Here is a 6348-nt window from a genome sequence, read left to right as displayed (position 1 = left end):
ATGTCGTGGAATATGATCTGAATGTTGTGTTTGGTCGGCATGGGTCCTCAGTGGAGGCATCGGGAGTTCTAATCGAGCTCCACGTTGGAAACCATGTCGCAACCTGTGATCTGGGATGTTAGTTCCCTTGACCGGGTTCCGCGGCAGGAACGCACGGAGTTCACGGGGATCGTCGCTATCGACGCCCGGTCGCACTATATTCTCTGACGATTGGAATCTGTGGTGGATATGACCTACAGACGTGGTGTCTAGGACACGAGCTCGCGGGGGAGATCTCGACGAAGAAGGTCGAGCTCCGCGTTGAGCGTCGTGTCGGGTTAGACTTTCTTGATATGGACCACTTAGGCGATGATCGTATGTTCGGGGGAAATCATGAGAATGGACGGGCGACGTACAAGTATTGTTTTGATAAAAAAGGCCGGCTTCGTCACCTATGACGTAGTCGGCTAAGGGGTTTTCGCTTACTATGGCACCCGAACGCGATGCGCATTGCTCCCGCTGGATACCACTTCGTAAAAAAGCTGAATGAACTGTAGCGTCGTCACCGACGGCTAGCTCACGTTCCGAAACACCCGACATCGGAAGTATTCCACTACCGGGGCCAGATCGTGAACCGTGGTTGGACTCATGGGATTCCCCGGACCCTACCAGTTGGTACGTAGGTTGAACCTCGTCCCGAGTATCTGTGGGTGACCCACTTCGTGGTAACTCTTGGTTGCTACTCGGATCCGCGAGTGCGTCGTGAGGGGTGGTCGAGATGGTGCCAGTAACTCGCGTAGCAGCGGACCTCAACGCGTACGGCGCTGTGGCTGCGCCGTGCCGCGTACTTCCGCGAGCCACCATCTTCGGTCCCTCAGACTCTTCGCGGAGCATCGATATAGCGTTGGCAGAAGAGGCCATTTCCTCTTTCACCCCGAATGTCGAGAGATCTTTCGCCGGCAAACAGGTGTGAGGGCAGTTCGTGTGACCGCTGGTCTCTCCGATTTGGGACGAGGTCTCGTCCAGCTCAGTCTTGATCATACTCACACGATCTAATTTATTATTCGTAGTATTACCTTCGAGGGCACCAATCCTCGTAGCACTGGATTTCGTAGTCGCGTCGCAGGGGTTCATCTTCCCGGTACGACAATGTCGGAGCAAGCTCTTTTGCTCCGAAAGTCTTGTAGACGTCTTGTAGTAAGCACTGACTCTACTATTAAATGTGGGTCTCTCGAGGGAGCCCTAGAAGTAAGGATAACTTCTTTACTAAATTTGGAAGTACGCCGCCACAATAACGTGCGTACTATTGCTTTGTGCCCGTGGGTCACAAAGTAAATGCCTCGTAGGGGTTTGACGAGGAAGGTTGCCTCGACGAGTGACCGCCTAGAAGTTTGACGAGGAAGATTGCCTCGGATTTGCAGATCTCAATGGAGTCTGAATTGTAGGTCTCGTAGGAGCCTATGTGTGTACTTTGTACCGAGGTGCGGGTCTCTCGATGGAGCCGGCACAGTCGGAATCAAAGTCTTCGTCGGAGGGTCGCAAGCCTCGGACGGTATGCAGGTCTCTGGAGGAGCCTGAAAGTATCGCTGTTTCGTCGCAGGGGGCGATCGAACAGGATCTTCGCCTCAGGTTGGGCTACCTCGGGCGGGACGCAGGTCTCTGGAGGAGCCTGGAGTATCGCTGTGTCGATGCGAATGGCTATCGCACAGGATCTTCGTCGGAGGTGGTCAGTCTCGGACGGTTTCGCAGGTCGCAAGTGGATCCTGGAGTTTACCGCTGTTTCGATGCAGGGGGCTATCGAACAGGGTCTTCACCTCAGGCTAGGCTACCTCGGGTGGTTGTCTCGTTAAGCGAGTAGTGGTTGCAAAGCACTATCAATATCACGTCGAGGAATGGCAGCCTCGACGGAAGCCTCGTGAAGCGAGCCTGTGAGCTTGAGCTCCAAAGTTCTTGAGCTTGATGACAGGGTTTTTTCAATCAAACCGTGGAAGATATGTTAAAAGTATATATTGAACAGAATTAACAAACAATAAAGGTTCACAATTAACATATACAAGTTATTTACCATGAATAAGATTTGTTACACAATTGCTCTGTATCGCTTTCCGTCTCATGTACTCCCACTGAAGTACTGTAAACGCCAAAAGTAGACGTTCGATCACTTTTGTGGGATTTCCATACTTTTGGCGGACCGGGCCTTGAATTGTCCGCCAAAATCTCGAACCAAAATCATCCATCGTCCCCATCAACGCCGGGACTCGTTCCCCTCTGGCCTCTACGGATTGTCGATGTCGGCGTCGGGGATTTTGGAGTTTTTTCCAGGTTTGGGAAAAACTCTACCCGCGGTCTCGGCTTGGGCTGCCGAGCATCGTATCCAACCGCCAGAGCGGTGGAACCTTCGGAAGACGGTCCTTTCGGCCCAAAGACGGGGAAATTGGAAAGATAGGTGATATTTTCCCCGTCCTCGTAAAAGGGCCTACGGAGGTCTTATTTCTGGATGGATTCATTTGAAATTTTGTGTTTAGATACACGGCATGACATAGTGCCGTGGTTGGAGGGTTCGACCGAGATCGCGCGGATACTTTCGGCGGCAGCTCTAAAGGCGTGAAAACCTATTATGGCTTAGCTGGCCGTTAGTAGTCGGGCGATTCGGTTCGAATTTGGATATGACAACCACCTAGCGATACTCTAGTGTGGTTGGAGGGTTCGGCCGAGATCGAATGAGCGGAACGGCTGAAAACGCGGAAAACGTGAAATCCGCGTTTCCCCGTATAACGGCGTTTTGGCTCATCCGATTCGGACGAAAATTTAGTAAGATAATGCTAGCGACTTGAGGAGTGCTGCATTAAATTTTGACACCGATCGCTCAATAACTTTTGGAGTTATTGGCGATAGCGTCCTTGACCAATTCAAAAGGGTGGTGAAATTTCTAATGGCCATTTCCAAATGTCATCGTGAAGCGTCCCGGGGTTCGACTGCAGGTTGCGAGAGCAGCGGCAGTGGTCACTGCGCGCCGGGATGGCAGACCCAGGCGAGATCGGTCGCGATGCGGGTGACACTGGAAAGGTCGGTGAAATTGGTCTTTAACGCTCTGGGAGCGCTATCGCCGTGAGGATCGATGTCTGAAGACTCCTATAGAGGCTTTTTCATTCTGCCCGGCCGACGGCGATTGATTTCGCAACCGTGGCGGGTTTTTGGTTTGAATTGGAAAGGTAGGTGAATATGATTGTTTCGCCTCCTTTTCAATTCAGCGGTCTCCGGCATATCCGTAGGTACAAGATTATGACTTCTATGAATATACGGGGTGTTCTGAAAACCTGAAGCTCGCTCGAAGGGTGGAATACGACATTCTGGATTATTTCTAATCTTGTAAAACAACGCCTTAAAAATGAATTTTTTGAAAAAAATTTTTTTTTGCATTTTTTTTATTTGAAATGTTTTAGACAATAGTTCTCAATAAAAAATTGTTGTCAAAATTATTTTAACCCTTCAAAATTAATTTAACCCCCTCAACCCCCAAAAAAATCAATATTTTTATTTATTTTATTTTTTCGTACATTTTATACAGAGATCGAGAATGATTGATCGGATTTTGAACGTACCTTGTCTCAATTGCTATCAAAACTGATTTCCGTTTGCTAAAAATTACTTTTTCTACAAAACTGTTAAAAGTGGGCTTTTTAATTGTCATTTTTGATGTTAAAAATGACAATTAAAAAACCCACTTTTAACAGTTTTGTAGAAAAAATATTGTATGATATACGTGTTAAAAGTGATTTTATTTTGTTCGTGAAGTTAAAAAACTCGCTACGCTCGTTTTTTAATCATCTTCACTCACAAAATAAAATCTTACTTTTTACACGTATATCGCATAATTGGCACTTTTCCAGTGCCAATTGTGCGATTTTAGAGTGTTCTATGGCGATTTCACAATTTGACATTCTAATCATTGGCGCACGGATTTTTAGCTTGAATATTTGATATTTGTAGATTTTGTTGTTACCTGATATATTTTGCGACATTATAAAACAGTATTTTTCAATAGGGATCTACTACAGTTAGAGAAGGTGGATATTATACGTGAGAAATTAATTTATTGTGTATGTTCATGTTGTTCCCTAACCTAATCGATTTTTTAATTTTAGGTTAAGAACATGGCATTTTCATTAGAACATGATAAATTCCATATATATAATACTACTATATTGATAACGTCAATCCCTAGCTGGTAATAGAAGTGAAGCCGAATTAAAGTGAGAGGAGAATATTAAGGGGACTTGTACGATATGCACATGCGCTAATTTCGAACGGAAAAGCGGGCCATGATCTATAAATATAATGCAAATTTCATATAGAAGACATAAGCATAACCCACAAAATAATATACGAGTTCGAGTACATGTATTACTACAATTAAAATATGAAAAACAAGAATATTCAACAGGATGACTCAATTAAAACTTCCCAGGTAGATTACAAAGGAACTGAAAAAGATTCTGAGAAAAGCCAGTTCTACGACGCTCACAATATTTTTTTGTTGACGAGAATTCTGGCGATGCGATATTTAGAAAGATTGTTGGTTTCTAAACCCTTTTGTAGAACACAATTTTTCGTTTAGACCAACAATTCTAGAGATAGAGAATTGCATTTCTGAGTAATTCTAATAAATGTATATACTTTTTTAATTTCAAAGCGAAAATTCTAAGTGTTTTGTAGAGAACATTGTGCTTCATTTAAAGAAAAATCTTTTAATCATATTTTAAAATTGCATTATAATAATTCACTTTCAGTTACCTGGGCATAAGGGTTTCCGTTTTTATTTTAGGCAATGAGGATACGTGTAAATACCATACTGTTAGATCATTGTCTTGTCTTTAATAATAAATAATATCTCTCCAGAATCATGATTCATTAATTTTTACTGAAAATAAAAATATAAATACACCAATAAAAACAAGTTTAATTTTTATTCAATTTAGGTATTATTACATTATACATGAAAGTCAACATTACATATAATACATACATACAACATTACATATAATATAAATACAAATCTAATACAAAGTATACTACTGATTTTTAAATAAAATTAGTTTATTATATTTATTTCTTATGTATTCATCCTTTTGTGACTTAATATTTGCTTCATAATACAGCCGAATATTAACATATATTTCAATAATGAATTTTATTAATTGTATACGGTGATTATCTAATGGATCTTGATTTAGAATATGGTCATGCATGTCTTTTGAAGAAAATACCGAATAACCAATTTTCCTGAATGTGTTTTGAATTAAAACGTTTTTTATATTTTTTAATTGAAAAATTTTATAAATATGTTCTCTGAAAGTGGTTTCAGAAAACCTGCAAATGTTAATTATGTCGTCCGATGGAACAATGAAAGACCCCCGATTTTTAATTTTTATTAATAAGGGAATTTCACCCCCGTCTTTTACTAAACATTTTTGGCAAAAGTGACAAATATTACTATTTATTATTTTGTTCGCAATGAAGCCAGCGATGTAACTTACAATATTCTCTACATAAGGGGATAATTCCCAAATTGTTATAATATAATCATGATCAGCGATGTTGCCCACAATGTCTTCGTAATCACAAACTGGTTCAGTTAATTTAGCCCTTTTTGAACTTACATTTAAAATTTCTATGTTATCAGGAATACAATTGCCTCTTTCTGCTGAAATTTCATGTTTTACTAATAAACGCTTATATGCGCTTTCGAATTGAACGGCATTTGGGTTATTATTGAAACCTCCCCGACTTCTTATAGCACCAAAGTAAGTCTCTAGAAAATCTTGGGATAATTTATATGTTAATAGATACGGAAAATCCATTTTCTTGGTTTTAACGTAATCATACAATTTAAATACATTTTGAAGACATATTATAAGTCCCAAGAAACCAGTCTTCCTTGGGCCATCTAAAATTGGTTTGCCTAAATTATCATATAAATTAGAAATATAGTTTTCAAAGATATTTGCCTGCTGATTTAAACCTTCGTAATTTTCTTTACACAAAGGTTTTCCAAATTTTTTTTTTGAAAATTTATTTTTACAATTTAGAAAATCAAATATATTATTAAAAATTAAACAAAAATTGGCTGTTGCCATACAATCTTTGAATTTAGATAATTTTAGATGATTGCAAAATGTAAGTGCACTGCTTACACTTTGGCTTAATGTTTGGGTGGCCAGTTTGACATTCATTCTATTGTCATTAAAATTTATATGTTTTTTTGTTAATTTAGTACCTGCATGAAGGCCTTCAGTACACTGAAGTTCATACAAATTAACTATGTATGACCAATTTATTTCGTCTGACCCATGATATAATTTCTTTTTA

This window comes from Anoplophora glabripennis, unplaced genomic scaffold (genome assembly GCF_000390285.2).
Source record: "Anoplophora glabripennis isolate ALB-LARVAE unplaced genomic scaffold, Agla_2.0 scaffold1955, whole genome shotgun sequence".
In the NCBI taxonomy this organism is placed as follows: Eukaryota; Metazoa; Arthropoda; class Insecta; order Coleoptera; family Cerambycidae; genus Anoplophora; species Anoplophora glabripennis.
The sequence above is the reverse complement of the archived record's forward strand: the minus strand, read 5'-3'. Positions refer to the sequence as shown.